Consider the following 17,744-nt stretch of genomic DNA (forward strand, 5'->3'; position numbering starts at 1 on the left):
TTTGCTAGCTGTGTGATCTTGAGACAGGTTTCTTAACCTTGCTAAATCTCACCTTACCCATCTCTGAAATGGGAAAAATAAAATCTATCTGTCAGGTCATTATGGGAGTTAAAATGAATAATAAGAAGAATTTAGTGCAATAGCAGACAGAGCAAGTTGTCACTGAAGGCTTGCTTGTCTGCTATTGACTGCTGTTGTCTCCGGATGATGATGATAAAGGGGTGGGGAGAGGAAAGGGAGGTACAGGGGAAAGAGGAGGAGGAGGGAGGAGAGAGGGACGAGGGGGAGGAGGAGGGTGGGGGAGGGAGAGAAGGAAGGGGGAGGGAAAGAGGAGAAGGGGAAAAGGGAGGGTGGGGAAGGGGGAGGAGGGGAGGGGGAGGGGGAGGAGGGGAGGGGGAGGAGGGGAGGGGGAGGGGGAGGAGGAATGGAAAGTGGCAAGGGAAGGACAATGATGATGATCTGGCCCCGCAGCTGACTCCCAGTGGCCTTTGCCCACAGCCCTTGCATCCCCTGAAATGAGGTACCCTGGCTGTACCTCAGACTTCCTCCACTGACTAGGACAGATCCTCCCTCCTCTCTAGTCTCAGTTTCCCCACCACAAGTGAGGGAGATGCACAAGACAATCTCCAGTCTTTAGTCTCACTTGCTGGGAATTGAAGTCCCGATAACCAGGAGAGGAGAGACCCAGTCCCCAGTGGAGGGGACCGGAGAGAAGGCGTGGGCGGGGCAGACGCCTGGTAAATTGAATACCTCAACTGTCTTTAAAGGAGACACGCCCCTCCCAACCCTGGGCAGCTTTGGGATCTCTCTTCTGCCACCGCCTGATTCCACAGGGGCGGTTGTCCACAGAGAGAGCTGGCAAAAAGGATCAGCAATGCGCCACAGGCCTCCGGAGCATCTTAGAGGGACTGTGTGCTCGGCAGCTGCCGGCATCCTTGAGAGGGGGTTTGCTGGAGGAAATCACTGGGTAGGGGCGTGTCTCCACGAGCACCTGGGGCTGTGGATGTCTTCACCGCCCTGGCTCTTGCCCTCTGGTATCAGATGGGGCGGCCAAGGTGGGGAGGATGCCCAAGGCACACCGTGGGCTTTTGTCATCGCAGCCTGTCCGAGGAGGTGTGCGGATGGGAACCATGAGTCCAGGCAGGGCCAGGTGGCCGTGCAGCAGCTGTGTGATGAGGTAAGAGGTCAAGTGCGTTAGCCTCTCCACGCCTCAGGCTCCCCAAACTGCTCCCCGCGCATATTAACCAGCAAATAGTGACGTTTGCATCATTTGATTTCCTGATTCCCTCTAAATCACACTGAAAGCCCTGGGAGGAATCCGCCCTCTGCTTTAATGCTTCTGAGGATAAATACCCTCTACCCCTTGGGCCAGGACAGTCCATCCCCACAGCCCCACAGTCCAAGCAAGATAATCCGTGTCTCCCCCTCGTGTCCGAAGCCTCCTGTCTGGGTGCATCCCAGTGGCCTCTGTGGCATCTGTAGAGGAAAAGAAAGAAGGCATCTTTGAGCGTGACTGCCTGGCTTGAATCTCATGCTGCCTCCCTGAGCTGTCTGACCTTGAACAAGTTCATGGAACTCTCAGAGGCTGGGCCATCATCGCTGTAGCACAGGCTCATTGGAAAGTGTGAAAACCATAGGTTTGTCTGGGACCATGGGGACTTTTTTGTTTGTTTGGGGTGGGGGGGTGTTGCTTGCGCATCAAGTGCCAGGCAGATGCTACAGGCTCACATAGGTTAGCTCATTTAATCCCTGCCTCTGCCTCAGGAGGAAGATCCCTTTGTCCTTGTTTTACAGGATGGGAATCCTGAGGCCCCGTGGGAAGCAGTGACTTGCCCTGGGTCACTTAGCAACAGAGCAACGGAGCCGAGCTTTGGAAACAGACATATGCCCGTGGGCACTCTGCTCTGTCTTCACATCGGGCCCGGAAAGGACGGATTATAACCCCCGCCTTGCAAACAGGGGCTCTGAAGCTCAGGGAGGTTACGGGCTTGCTCCAGGCCACACAGCTCAATTCCTAAGTGGCCAGGCTGGAGACTGAGCTGCTGTGGCTCACCCCAGTGCCAGGGATCTCACCATGAGCCTCGGCCGTCTCTCCTCATCGCCCTCCGATATTTTAAAAGGAAGAAGGAAAGAAAAAACTGCACTGAACGTTTAGCTGAGGTGAAGCGGATGGAAGACACTACCCTGGTATTAAATTATGGATGGAGCGGGGCCTGCGGCCCACCGCTCCCTCTGACACGCTCCAGCCGCCCCACCCGCCTCCGGGCCAGCCCCATAGCTTGTCAGGGAAGGTTTCTCAGTACTTTGGGTGACTGATTAATGGGCTGATTATGCTGCTGGTGTGACCAAGGAGGGACAGAGGAAGCACCTTGGCTTAACCTCCAAGCCTCTACAAGAAGCTTTCACCTCAGGCCAGAGAACGGCTGGGCCCTCTGGGAGGGAGGGGGGCATCTGTGTGATCTTCTCCCCCCCGGACCCTTCACAATGGGCACTGTCACCTAAGGCAGGCATCCTGGTAGAGGGAAAGGGCCTGAGCTTAGGTTCAGAGAGACCCCCAGCTTCAATTCCAGCTCCAGCACTTGACTAGCTGTGTGACCTTGGGTGAGTTGCTTGCCTTCTCTGAGCCTTGGTTTCCTCTTCTGTAATATAGGAATAAATAATGGTACCTACAATGTAACGTCCTTACAAGACACAAGAGGTAAGAGAGGAGCAGCCTTGGGGACAAATACTTGAGTTCGATTTCAGACATCTTGAGGAGAGGAGGTTGATAAAGATGTCAGGGAGGGAATAAGCAATTAAAAGAAAATAGTGAATAAACTGTAGCTCTGAAGGAGAGTGAGATAGGAGAAAGAGGTGGATTGATGTCCTCAGCTACCCTTTCTGATGGCCAAGGCTTTGGCCTCTAACTGTGCTCCAATGGCAGAAAGGCTCCAGAGGGCATGGAGGTTAAGTGGGGTGATCCAGGCAGGGAGGAGCTGTGTGCAGGAAAGGAACGGACTTTTCCTAGATGTTTACTCTGAGCCAAGCATTCTGTGAATAGCACCCTGTTCACCTCCCTCAGCAGCCCCAGGAGGCAGGTTTTAGCATCTCCATTTCACAGAGGAGGCAAGTGGAGGTCAGAAAAGGGGAGTGCCCGGTGGAGAGTCACATCACTAGGTCATAAAACCAGGATCCAAGGCCAAGTCCACCTTGACCGCAAACCTGAGCCTCCTCCACTCTGCCCGTGGCCTGCTGGGCTGCCGGGTCAGCCAGCAGCCTTCAGCATCCCAGGCCCGGGGCCTTAGGAACCTGCTGTCAGGCCTGGGAAGGGGTGGTGGGATTGTCAGGGCGGAGCTGAGGCCAAAGGGGTAGGCAGGGAAAGGGGAAGGAGTCTGCCTCCCTGCCAGAGGGAAGGAGCGGGGATGCCAAGAGATGTATCCACCGGACGACCATGAGACGGGAGTCAGTGATCGATCCGCTTCGCCTCTCTGAGCCTCCCTTCCCTCTCTTTTCAGACTCAGGACCCACAAATCCTGCCTCATCAGGATTAAATGAGATGGTGCAGGGAGCTCTGCAGACAGCCTGGCATGTGGAGGTGCTCAGCAAACGCAGCTGCCCCATGGGGGCCTGCCCACCTGCCTGGGGGGACACCACCCCATGGAGCTCAGATCAGAGCATGCATGTCTTTGGGTCAGCTACAGGCATGTGTGTGTGTGTGTATGTGTGTGTGTGTGTGTGCAGGCACGCATGAGCATGAGCATCGTGTGTGGGCGTGGGATGTGATTGCCAGGATGTTTGTTGAGGTCAGTGCGTTGTCACTCTCCGGGATGCCTTAGGGGGAAAGAGAAAATGTGTGACAGCGACCAGAAAGAGAAGAGGGAAATGAGAGTGTGACAGGCAGAAAAAGGAAAGGAAAACATCTACAAACTGACTGTTCCTCTCTCTCTCTCTCTCTCTCTCACACACACACACACACCACACCCATGCACGCAGCCCTCCCTCATGCAAGCACAGCTCTTAGGGACACTCCTTGGCCTCTCCAAATATCCACCCTCGCTCCCACCCCTGCACACACACCTGTGACCCCGGATACCATCAAACCCACGCATGACCCAATCACCTGTCCGTACAGTCAATCTCCACATCTGCATCCCATCCCTAGGAGCACCTGTCCCAACTCTAGGAGAATCCTATGCACGCACACACTGCACACGACATGCTGTATGCTGTACCAACATGTATGCGTCCCCACCTCTCCCCACGCTGTAACTGCCCTCTCACTGTCATCCTCTCCCACCACCCACGATGGAGTGCCTGCTGGGGGTCGGGAGCTGTGCTGGGCGCTGGGAGGACAGCAGTGGCAGAGCTCACAGTCTACATGTGTGATGATAAGGAACCCTTCTTCTCGGCCCCTGCTGTTTCCCCCCAGGAGTGAGAGCGCAATTAGTGTAACCCCTGCTCTCTCTATCACTTTACTCCCTCTGCCCAGGGGACTTGGGGAGACTTATATCTGATTTGTGAACAGAGCATGCTCAGTTCAGCTCAGCCCTCCTTTTTGGGAACAAGCTTGAACTCCCGGTATACAGTTCCCCTCTCCAATCCCTGCCCTAAAGCTTGCCTGGGAGGGCTGCCATGTTGGGAGGCCCATCCCCCATCCAGCCAGCACTCCCCAGCTGGGTGGGTGAGCCTTCCTAAACCTAAGGGTCCATGAACAGAGCCATGAGCTGCCTCAGTGACCCCAGTGACATACTTATCCATCCATCCAAACAATTTCCAACCATCCACTACCTCATTTAAAACCTACTCTGGGGCTTCCCTGGTGGCGCAGTGGTTGAGAATCTGCCTGCCAATGCAGGGGACACGGGTTCGAGCCCTGGTCCGGGAGGATCCCACATGCCGCGGAGCAACTAGGCCCGTGAGCCACAACTACTGAGCCTGCACGTCTGGAGCCTCTGCTCCGCAACAAGAGAGGCCACGATAGTGAGAGGCCCGCACACCGTGATGAAGAGTGGCCCCCGCTTGCCGCAACTAGAGAAAGCCCTCGCACAGAAACGAAGACCCAACACAGCCAAAAAAAATTAAAATTAATTAATTAATTAATTAATTAAAAAATAATAATAATAATTAGAGTTGAGTAAAGAATAACTATGGCCTGTACCACCTCCCTAAGGGGTAAAAACAAGTTCAGTTTGGCCATACACACCTTTATTTAAAAAAAAAAAAAAAAAAAACCTACTCTGATGTACAAGCTATCCCACCTATTAACACCATGCTATTGATACACATGCCCACCCATCCTCCAAGCACCCAAACCCACACACACTTCTCTCTCTATGCACCCTTCCCCATCTCCATTCCTGGGCGCCTCCACAAGCCCCTCCCCCTTCTCACACCACCTAGGATCTCACTGCAAGTCATCCCTCTGCCGACACGGACAAAACCAGGTCACGTCACAAAGCAGTTTTGCCCAGCCCGCCAGATTTTTCGCTCAGCTCACAGATAGATAACTAATAGGACCATCTTCCCAGCTAATCGGGAAAGAAATCTGGTGGGCTCAATTGCTGCTGATATGCATTTAAATGGCTGCATCTAGGAGGAAAATCTAAATGAGAGCTGAAGGGAGCCTGGGACACTGGGGGAAATCTCGCTGTAATAACTGTGTGAGGTGAAGCAAATCAACAGAAAGCTGTACACTCACTTGGGGAGAGAGAGGCAGCTCTACTGTAACACGTGTGCTTGGAAACTTATTGGAATCTTCGCACTTTTAATATAATGGCATTAGTGTCACGGTGCCTTATGTAGAAACTTCACCCACCACACATAATGAGCGGAGAGCTATTTCCCAGCGTGTGTGATGCTTGGATGTGGGTGCAGGGAAGGGCATGTGTTTAATGATCTCCTTTTGAATCTGGGCAATAGAGTGCAGCCCAGCAGTGTAGAGAGCCTTCCTCAGAAGGCAGCACAGACCTAGTTCAAAGCTAGGCTCTGTCACTTACAAACTGGGTGACCTTGGGCAGATTACATAACCCTGGCACCTCCACCTCCTCGTCCATAAAATAGAAATAATGATGCCTATCTCGCAGAGTTGAACGGAGGATTCGATACGTTCTAGAAAAGCACTGGGCAAATAATAGGCACGCACTTAGTGTCATAAATCGCCTTGGTTTTGAATCTTACCTCTGATACTTACTAAGTGACCTTAAGTAAGTTACCTGCCTTGGTTTCCTCGTTGTATCGTGAGGTTGGTAAGAGTCCTTATCTCGATGAATGCACGCAGAGCGCTTGCAGCAGCGCCCGCAGCGTCCTACAGGCTCACTTTACATGAGTTTCACCAGCAGCATCTCCACCACAAGCCACAGGTGCTGAAGTTTACTGAGCATCTTTCCGTGGTGCCTGAGGGACAGAAGAAAAAGGAATGTTACCCATACTATGATTCTGTGAGCCTCCCTAAAAATCATATTTCTGACACATGGATGAAAAAAATTGGAATTATTTAACCAAGAGAAGAGGAGACTCGGGTGACTTCCTTACGGTATACAAATTGCTTATGGTCACCGCAGGACAAAGAAAGCAGGATTGTTCTGTGTGGCCAGAGAAGGCAGGACCAGAACTAGGGTGGGAACAGTGAGGCTACCAGGAGCCTAATTTTAGCTCCACTTCAAATGAATTGAGTTAGTTAATAAGGGACAACCAGAAAGAAAAAAAAAAGGATAAAAAAGTTCTCTCTCAAAGGAAGTAATAAAGTAAAGCCTTGACAGTTTAATGGAGGAAATAAGGTCCCCTGATTTGAAGGGATATCGTGACCAGCATCATCCCATAACCATGGCTCCCATATCAACATGCCTGTTTGCAAAGAGCTTAGCAACTGCTTGTTCTCCGGTTTCAAAGTGTAGCCACACAGGATCTGTAGCTTTCCATTAAAAAAGTTTCAGCAGAATATCCACTTCATCATGTTTTATTTTCCTGGCTGTTAGGAATTCAGCCTTCAACCTTAATGTCACCTCCTCCTCCAGGCATGGGATGGCCTCAGGATCAATGGCCCCTGGTCTCGAATTGAACTTGGGACACCCAGTATGTATGGACCATGGTGAGGACCATGAAGGTATCTCGGGAAAGTACCTGAGCAAAGGGAACGGCAAGTGCAAAAGCCACAAGGAAGGAACAGCAAAGCCTTTCTTTGCTGCTGGAGCAGCAAGAGATGAGATCACAGGGAAGGCAAGACACCAGACCGTGAAGCATCCTGGAAGCCATCAGTAGGACTATGATTTTATCCCGAGTGTGATGGGAAACCATGGGCAGGATTCAAGGGGAGGAAGATCACTCTGGGTGCTGTGTAGAGAACGTCCCATAGGGAGTAACGGTGGAAGTGAAGAGACCAGCTTTGCAATGATCCAGGTAGCTCATGGCTTTGACTAGGGTGGCAGGGATGGGGTGATGAAATGTGATCAGACTCACATTCTATTTTAAAATAGAGCCGAGAGGGGTCAAAGTTGACCCTAAGGCTGTGGCCCAAGCAACTTGGTGAATGAGGAGAGGAGGAGGTTGAGTGTGAGTTCGGGGAGGAAACCAGAGAGGTGGTAGGTGTCTGGGTACCACTGATGTGGCCGGTGAGCAAGCTTTGTGACAGGGCTACTGAAAGGACTGAACAAGAACAAGTGGATTTGGCCATAAAAAAGAATGAAATATGCCATTTGAGCAACATAGATGGACCTGGAGATTATCATATTAAGTGAGGTAAGTCAGAGAAAGACAAATACTGTATCAATTATATATGGAGTCTAAAAAAAAAAAGATACAGATGAACTTATTTACAAAACAGAAAATATTCTGTGACTATTTTGTAAATATTTCTTATTTGCAAAACAGAAATAGACTCAAGGACATAGACAACAAACTTACCAACACCAAAAGGGATAGTGAGAGTGGGGAAGATAAATTAGGAGTTTGGGATTAACATATACAGACTACTATATATAAAATAGATAATCAGCAAGGACTTACTGTATAGCACAGGGAACTATATTCAATATCTTGAATTAACCTATAATAGAAATGAATCTGAAAAAGATTCTTTTATATATAGCTGAATATATACATATAACTGCATCACTTTGCTGTACACCTGAAACTAACACAACATTGTACATTAACTATACTTCAATTAAAAAAAAAGAAGAACAAGTGGATTTGGAGCGTGATCCCTGGCTGTTTGCTTCAGTTGTTTGCTGAATGCAATGGAATGCAACTCCTCCTCCCCGTAATCCTGTCCTCCAGTGAAAGTTCTTCTGCATGTCATGCCACAGCCAGATACGTATTTGCATTGGCCAGGACAACCAAGAAGAAAGAGCCATCCCCTCCCCGCATGACAGGAAGACTTCTTCCAAAGATGAAGAACAGAAAGCAAATTCAAGAACAAGAATTTGGGAAAGACAAGAAATCTAAGTCAGTGACAGTGATAAAAATGTAAGGTCCTGAGGTATGTGCAGAAATCTTGAGATGGTGGGGCTTCTCCAAAGTATGGAATAAGGGTTTGAGACCAAATTTACCCAGCTCTCAGGAGGCCAAGAAATTCCAATTCACATCTGTGTTAAGAATATGTCTATAAAAGACTACAAAGAATGAAATACCAAACTATTAAGAGATGGTTGGGCAATTATGGATAACCTTGTTTTCTTCCTCATTTTTCTCTAAGTTTCTAAGTTGTCAACAGTGAATATATTTTATAATCCAAAAAAATATTAGAGGTGAAAATCATTAAGTAGGATGCCATACATTTCTGCATTTCTCCCAGTAGAGACTGAATGCATAAGAGAACACGACAGCCTCCTCCCTGTTCTAGACAACACATTCCTGCTGACAAGGTTTAAGCTGGGCGGTAACACACCCCAGGGTTGGGCTCACTGTCAACATTAATACCTGCGTACCTTTGACACTTGCTAGGTCTTAGTCTTATCTCCCCCTGTCCTAAGCTGGTGCTGCTGATGTTTGAGACCTAAGCACGGGATGGCTACTTATCCCTTCTGTGTTTCATTTTGTGGGATTCCAGCTCAAGTTGTAAACTGCCGAGACCTTTTCTGAGTCTGAGTCTGTCTCCCAACACATTCACTGACGCTCCAGTATTTTAAACTGAGGTATGCACGCCGTCCACACCTCCTTTTCTTCCTTCGGTTATAATGTCTAACATTTACTGAGCACGTGGGTCAGGCAGTGTTCTAAGAGCTTTACGTGTACGAGCTCATTTTGTCCTCACAGCACCCCTATGAGACAAGTACTCTCGCCATCCTCATTTGACAGAAGACAAAAAACGAGGCATCTGGAGGTTAAATATCTCCTCCAGGATCTTAGCAAATAAAATGGCAAAGGCAGGACTTGACTCCGTGCTTGTCAGTGCCAAACTGTCCAGCCCCTCAAGCGGTGACAGAGGGCCTTCTCGGGGCCAGGTTCTCTGATATCAGTACAGACACAGGAAACAGCACCTCCTTTCAGCGAGCCCAGGGGTGCCCTGGTTAAATGTAGTCAGTGCTATAGATGCCATGCTGGCTTTCCCACTGTGGCACCTTGGTCAAGTGACCTTCCCACTTTTTTCTACAGTTTCCTCATCTGCAAAAGGAAGCGGAAAATAATGCCTACTTTATGGGGCTGTTGGGAGGATGAAATTTGTTAACACAAGTCAGGCACTTAGCAGAGTGCCTGGCACTTAAGAAGTGCTCAATTCATGCTAACCATTATTACTGTTGTTGTTGTTATTATGGCAGGATATAATGGATTACAAAGGAAGGAGTGCTTAGTTCTTTCTAACAGGTCTTCAGAGAGGGGCTGAGTATTGGAGGAGGGGGAGGTATTGGCTGTAAGTTAGCAGTGAGGAAAGAGTTCAGGCTTTGGAGGAGCCAAGGCCTGGAGGAAGAAGAGCGTGAAACAGCTGTACGTCTTCACTCCCTCTCCTTGGGCATTTCACCAGAGTCCACAGCTGACCCAACAAACCACACTAATCGGTGGCCTCTGGGGTGGAAAGGCAACTGAAGGCTTTTTCTGGTTTTAGCTCTGTTTAGCGCTGGAAGAACGCAAACTTCTGCTTCAAAGAGAAAAGGCATTTGAAAGGCTTATGAAAGGGCTTATGAGCCTTCTTGTACATCAAACACGCCTTACAAAGCAACATTTTGATGAGTTAAGTGCAAATGAATCAGAAACACAAGGATTAAATTTCCCTTGAAATATGCATAGGTTTCAAGATTAAGGGGAAATTGCCTGGCAAAACGTGTTTTGGGTTAAACCCTGCAAAGTTGTTCAAGTTGACTCCCGTCTGCCACTTCCCCCCTCTTATTAGTGCAAATAACAAAAATAATAATAGTATCAACACTACCTGATACACTTTTAGCTCACTCGGAGGCTTTTAGCTCACGGGAGGCTTTTAGGTAGGTACGTGAAACATTAAATTGTCATGATAGAAATCGAGACCCATGCCCGGAACTTGGATGGCACGGCAGAGCCTGGCAGCTGTCTATTAAATCAGCCTTTGCTTGCCTCCTTGCTTCTAGCTGGCTCCCACGCTGTGTTTCAGCCAACAGAATATGGGCCAAAGCAGGGTGTATCCCTTCTAGGCCTGGCCCGTAAAGAGCCCCATGTATTCCTCTGTTCTCTCTCTTCCTCCAACTGCCAGCTGGACACTGATGCCCAAGGTGACCTTGGAGGTCACATGCTGAAGATGGCAGAGTCCTCGGCAATCCCACAGCCAGAGGACTTTATGTGAACAGAGTCTAAAACCTCTCTTGTGTGAAGTCGTCAACCTTTAGGACCTCTCAGTACAACAGCTAGACTCACTTGAACGAAGACAGAGATGAAAGGCCACTTAATAGAATAAGAAGGACTTTGGATCATAAATCAGGACACATGAGTTCTAATCTCTGCTTCAAACGTGCTGTGTGGGGTTCTGGGGAGGCCTTTCCCACCCTCTCAGTTTCCCTGCTGATCTCAGTTTTCCTGCTGATACAAAGAGATTTGACCAGGTAGTTGTTAAGCTTAGCTGGAATGTGTAAGATTAAATGATACTACATAACAAATTTCAAATTGAATTCAATTCTAGTTAACAAAGGTTTATTAAACACCTATTATTTCCCAGGCATTGGGGCTTCAAAGATAAATAAGTCCATGCATTTAGAGTATAAGCTTGAAGATAAATGTTTATGATATAAAACAGCAGAAAGTAAATGGATAGCTAGATAGATAACGAATGAAACACAGAGCACAACCAGCTCTGCCTGGGGAGAGGGAAAATATAAACGAAAGCCACTAGGAGACAATGACATTTGAACTAGGCTTGGAGGACAGAAGGCTGACAAGCTGCGGCTCCTATTCCAGACAGATCCAGGGACTTCATAGCTAAAAGGACTCTATTTCACAGTTGGAGAAACTAAGGCCCAAAGGAGTTTATTAGACACATGGCTGATTAGTAGCACACTTGAGGGTCACTAACAAGTTTCCCAGAGTCTCAGTCTTGGTCCAGATTTTTTTTAAGTAAAAGCCTCTAGAATAACAAATTTAAGGTTCAAAGGTCTGGGTTAAGGCTGCCCTGGGTTTGGCCTTGCTAGTCCACACCACCAACTGGCCATCCATTGACAAAACCATCCTCATCATTCTACTGACTTTTCTCAAACTCAAAATCTCCCCATCCATGGAACTTTACAATTTCCCCAGTAAATTTCATATTTAAACAGTTGAACACATAATTCCACTTCGGCTTTTCCCTTCAGGTCTCACAGCATTGTAATACCAACCATGACCTCATTGAGTCATTAACACAAAGAATAGGCAGGACAAGTCCAAACACAGAGCCTGGAACCTGCCACTAGGGGCTTTCCTACATCTGGGAGAGACCCTTAAAATGAGCAGGACGTCCCCTCAGGGTCATGAGGTAAGAGGAGATGGCTTAGTCTGTTTGGCTGCTATAACAAAATATCACAGAGTGGATGGCTCATAAACGACGGAAATCTTCCTCACAGTTCTAAAGACTAGAAGTCTGAGATCAAGGTGCCAGCATGGTCAGGTGAGTACTCTCTTCCGGGTCACAGACTTGTGGCTGGTTGTATTCTTATGTGGCGGAAGGGGCTGGGGTCCATTTTCTAAGGGCACTAATCCTATTAATGCGGGCTCCACCCTCATGACCTAACCACCCCCTAATACCGTCACATTGGGCATTAGGATTACAATATATGAATTTTAGGGGGACACAAACATTCAGACCATAGCAGGAGGTGTATTTATTTTCTATGGCTGATGTGACAAATTGCTACAAACTTAGCAGCTTAAACAGCACAAATTTATTTGTCCTACAGTTCTGTAGGTTGAAGTCCAACAATGGGTTGAAATCAAGGTATCGGCGGGGCTTTATTCCTTTCTGGAGATTCTAGGGAGGAATCTATTTCTTTGCTTCTAAAGGCCAGCAGTTCCCATCATTGTATCCTTAGTGCCTAGAATAGCACTTAGCACAAAGTAAAAACTCCTCCCAAGCTTCTAGAGGAACCTGCATTCCTTGGCTCGTGGCCCTTTCCCACCATATCAAAGCCAACAATGGCAGGTGGAGACCTCACGTTGCATCACTCTGATCTCCTCTGCTGCCTCCCTTTCCAGTTTTGAGGATCTTTGTGATTACAGTAAGCCTACCTGGATAATCCAGAATAATCTTCCTATTTTAAAGTCAGCTGATTAGAGTCCACATTTCTATCCACGACCTTAATTCCCCTTTGCTCTATAATTTAACATATTCATAGGTTTCAGGAATTAGGTCGTGGGCATCTTTGAGGGGGGGCATTATTCTACAAGAGGGACAGTGTCAATTCATTCTTTCATTCTTTATTAAGTGCCTATTGTGTGCCTTTCTCTGTTCTGGGGTCTGAGGATACAGTCACAAGACAGACTTTTTCCCTGCCTTTGTAGAGCACAGAGTAGGGTGAAAAGGACACTGAAAAGGGCACCAACTAAGAGTGATGGGTGTCACAACAGAGGAAGTATGGGGCTAAGGTTTAGGAAAATATCTCCAAACAGAAGTCATCTGTGTATTTTTGCCTAGCTTCAGACCTTAAACCCAGATTAAGAGTTAGGAAGCATCCCCCAAATAGGCTAGTTTCTCTATCAGAAACAAAAAAGAAAGAAACAAAGTTTATTTTTAATGAACCTGCCTCGGCTCTGAATGATCACTGCTTCCTTCTAGTTTGACTTTATTATCGCTTCATTTGGACCCTTGTTTGGGTGGAACATCTGCTATAGTCCGAAGGCTGCTCTAGGCATTGAGGGTACAGTGATTTGAGAAGATGGGTTCCTGCCCTGAACAATCGTAGAGGCTGGTGGGAGGTGAAGACAAGTGTGCAGCCAACCACAACAGAGTGTGACAGACAATGTCTTTACTCGTCAATGCAGGGTCATGGGTAGCAGGACAGGATGAGCCAGAGTGACGTGGCAGACATTGCAACATATGGACAAGAAACCACAGCCAGGGGTTTATGGGTCAGCAAGAGAGTCGGCTTTGAAATGTTAAGAGGTCCACACTAAAGACAGCCTGAGACCAAAGGCAGAGACTAGATTCCAAGGATCAAACTAGCCCATGGGGTAAAGGTAGAGGGGAGTCAGGAGGTCACTGGGAATGGGATTCTTGGAGCCTGTCTCTGGAAGGCACTTCTGCACAATAATGAGCATATGATAAGGAGCATATGATGAGGTTCAACTAAGAAAGGTCTTCTTTGTCCTCTGCAGGTGTGTAAAGTGCTGCCAGGTGTGGGGTAGATGCTGGCCCAGCATCAAGGCAGCCCTCTGGGTTCTGATAAACCTTCTTTTCTGGATCAAATTAGTCTCCCTCTCTTGGGTCTCATTCAGTGGATCACTGGGTTAACTGCCATGATGTTTATTCCAAGGTGGCAATGGGGCATCAGGACATCACAGGCAGCTGCCATCAAAGCCACCACTGCCCAAGTGGTCCCTCTCATTTCTTCATATTGCTACTTTCTAATTCAAAATCTGGGGCATATGTGAACACTTGGATCATGGGCCTATAACCTTGCTACAAGGGAGACTGGGAATGCAATCATCCAGCAAGCCCAGCATCTGTCATAGCATTCAATCTCCACTCATAAAGCAAACTCCCAAAACAGAGAAAAGGGAGGCCAAAATTCATGGGTTAACATAGCTGGAAGTGCCTTCAGCAGCAAGTTACAGAATATCCAATGTTTTTGAGTGATTTAACAATGAGAAAAATGTGTTATCTCACATAACATGATATCCATAGGCAGGTGACTCTAGGGTTTGTCCAGAGGACCAACTACTACATGGTCAAGAACTTGGACTTTTTCCAACTTTCTGCTTCTCACTATATTGACTTGGTCATTAGGCTTGTTCTTTCATGATTGTAATATAGCCTCAAGGCATAGAATCATCTAGGATTAGGTCATATACTATGGTTGATTGTATAATTGCTCCAGTTCTTCTCCTCTCCCTGTATTTATAACCTTTGCCATGAGCTTCTGTATTTTTCTTTACCTAAGAGGCAAAGTCTATTTCCCCATCCCTTGGATCCAAGCTGGATTTGTAATTTACTTTGGCCAGTTGAATGTGACTGACGTGATGACATGTTACTTCTAAGGAGGCCATGTGTATTTCCACTTCTTAATCCTCTGCAATTGCCATTAGAACATGCCTGAGTTACCCTGATGGAGGATGAGAGCTCAGTCATGCTAGCTGCCAACCAGCAGACATGTGAGTATGCCCAGCTAAGGCCAAAAGAAACCCACGGCTGAGCTCAGACTAAATCGACTCTCCCAGACCCATGCACTAAATAAATGCTTATCTTCTTAAGCCACTGAGTTTTGGGGAGGTTTGTTATACAGCACTATTGCAGTAAGAGATAACTGATATACACCTCCATGCTGCAAGGGAGGCTAGGAAAACAATATATGGTATTTTCAGCCTCAGTAATAAGAAAGAATAATGGCTACTGGGTAAGCAACCAAAGATGCCTGCCACAGAGGCCAGAAGGAATGACAAATATCCACAAGACCAGGGAAAGGTGAAGACAACGCCAGATTCTTCAATGTAATTCTTCAAAAGGGACTGGTCAGTGGGTGAAGGGTTAAGTAGGGAATGGATCCAAGTAGCCAAGTCCTTATGCAGCCAAGATTTATCAGGTCTTTCTGCCTGAGTTGTAATGTTAAATACATCAGGGGCTGTATTAACAGCAAGAGAATTGCAAAATCATGAGATGACTCGCTGTAATACAGAATTCATGAGACTCTGGAAATAGTCTGTATTAAGGCACTTCTCCCAGGTCACTTCAGCAGAGTTTGGACATTCACATTCTAATACTTGGTCCGTCTTCAAGCTTAGTTCCCACACCTGGCAATCCCCCAAGAGAGCTCACACAACTCACCCTGGACATGATCCACACCAAACTCCCACAGCAAGAAGTGGAATTAACTCCCATCCTTGGCTGGGTCTTCCACAGTCCCTTGTATGTGGGCTGCATTTTCTATTTCCAAATAACCTTTGTGATGTCTTGGAACACTTACCTCCACCATGGGAAGTTGATATCAACCCTAGTCTTAGATGAGAACACTGAGGGCTGAGAAGTTGTCCTTTGCCCAAGGTCACAAGGAAGATGAGGAGAAAGCTCTTACTATGTCTGTCCAGCAGCTCTACCAGGATCTAACTATGACTTTCCCCTTCACTTAATTTAAGTCTCTGTTCAAATGCCACCTCCTTAAGGAGAACTTCTCGAATCACCCTTTCTAAATCACCACCCTTGTATCTTTGCTTACTCTGTTTTAGTTTTGTTAATAACTCTTATTGCTATCTGACATGATATAAGATATTTTTTCTATTAATTTTTAGTAGTTCTCCTCAATAAGAATGCAAGCTCTCTAAGGGCAAGAACTTTGTTTTGCTTACAGAGATGTTCCTAGTGCCTATGAAAGTGATTGACATATAGTAGGCAGTTAATAAATATTTGTTGAAGAAATGAATGAATGAATGCATGAATGAAGATGATAATCAGGTTTGTCAATCAGGTCCATTCCACACCTGTGGAAGCACACAGCTCTCCAGAGTCATCCTAACTCTGACTTCTTGCATCTGTAGAATTTGCTCTATTAATGGAACATCTCCCTTCTGATCATGTTCTACCTTATCTCACACCACCCAGACCCAATGAGAAACTCAAATCCATCCACAGTTGTCACCAGAAACATTTCATGCACACAGAGCATTCTTGGGCATAGTCAACTTTACTGATCATTTGGGGTAAGGGGCTAGAGAAGGAATTTATATCATATGAATGCAAATAACTTTTTAGCAAACGTTAGATATCATGGTTTCTAATATATCCTCTGGTCCCACCACCATCAAGGAATTTTCACCAACCACAATCTCCCATCCCTCTCACTAGCGCAAGCTCTTTCTTTCTCCCCATCCCCTTCCCTTCTCTCCCCTTCCTCCCTTCCCTCTCACATTTCCTTACTAAGTTGAACAGAACACTTTGGGCATCTCTTTCCAATGCTTTACCTCTTATGGCCCCTATGCCCCAAGAAGGTATTTTTATAAACAAAGACAACATCTTCCCTTAAAGAAATTCAGGTTTCAACTTTTAAGAATTTGCTACACTGGGAAGATTAGAGGAGAAGCAGAGATGAGGATATAAACACAAAGCAAGTTGGAAAGAACTACCCTTCCTGGTACACCTACTACATTCATTACGTTACTTAAGCTTCCCAGACACAACATGACATAGACACTATTTTCTCCATTTCAGAAATTAGACGGAACTCAAGCAGGATGTAACCTGCCTAAAGTCACCGAATAAGTAACTAACGGAAGAGAATTCAAACTCAGGTCTAAGTCCCAATGACAGAACTGCCTGTCTTACCCATTATGTGGCTGGGAAGTTAAGTTCATGAAACAATTTCATGATGAGATCAGGAGGGAAAAGAAGAGTCTCCTGGTCTCCCCTCCAAACTTTTGCTCCATTTTAGATTTCCCAGGAACATCTCAAAATCAACCTGCACAAAACTGTCTTCACCCCACCTGATCCTCTCCTGATTTCAGCAAACAGCATTCAAGCCAGGAACCTAGGAGTCTTCTTGGAGTCTCCTACTCCATCGCCTCTCATATCTAATCTCCCTTTAGTCTCCTTAAATATCACTCAGCCCAGCACCGACCCCCTTTTACCCACATCCTCTGCCACAGTCCTGGCCAGCATATATCATCTCTCCCCTGGACAACGGAATCCATCCCCCCTTACTCATCCCCCTCTGCCTCCAGTCTACCTTCAACACAAACAGCTGTCAATGGGATCTTTCTAAAACTCATATCTGGCTGTGTCACTTTCTTGTGTACAAACCTCCCATGGCTCCCTATAGCTATAGGAAAAGGACCAAACTTCTCCATTTGGTCCACACAGTCCTTCAAGATACAGCCCTCTAAATGTTACCACCGGAGCCTTCATACTCCAGTCTGAGTGAATTACTCACTCCTCTATCATTTCCCCCTTTGCACAAGCAATTCTTTCTGCTGCATTTCCTCTGTCTGAGAGTTCTTACCCTTTCCTCACAGCTCAGCTCAGAAGTTACCTTCCCACTGTCCATGCTCTCTCCATATACCCAAATCCACATTCTTCTGGACTCCATGGCCACCATGCTTGTTCTAACACAGCCCTTATCACACTAAACTACAATACTTGCTCTACTTGTACACCAGCCCCGTTTACCATGGCCATCTGGAAGGCAGGTACT

The 17,744-nt window shown here is 47.0% G+C and overlaps 1 long non-coding RNA gene across 1 annotated transcript in view; it reads right to left on the bottom strand.

Moving 5' to 3' along the window:
• Positions 1-506: 506 nt before the first annotated feature.
• The window catches only part of LOC309633442, a 35,567-nt gene continuing 18,329 nt past the window's right edge, over positions 507-17,744 (bottom strand). Inside the window, exons 2-3 of the long non-coding RNA XR_014247525.1 lie at positions 6,192-6,372; positions 507-1,476 (exon numbers count right to left, since the gene is read on the bottom strand). This is a non-coding gene — a long non-coding RNA (uncharacterized lncRNA). The remainder of the gene's footprint in view (positions 1,477-6,191; positions 6,373-17,744) is intronic.

This window comes from Balaenoptera borealis (genome assembly GCF_965194805.1).
Source record: "Balaenoptera borealis genome assembly, chromosome: 8".
NCBI lineage: Eukaryota > Metazoa > Chordata > Mammalia > Artiodactyla > Balaenopteridae > Balaenoptera > Balaenoptera borealis.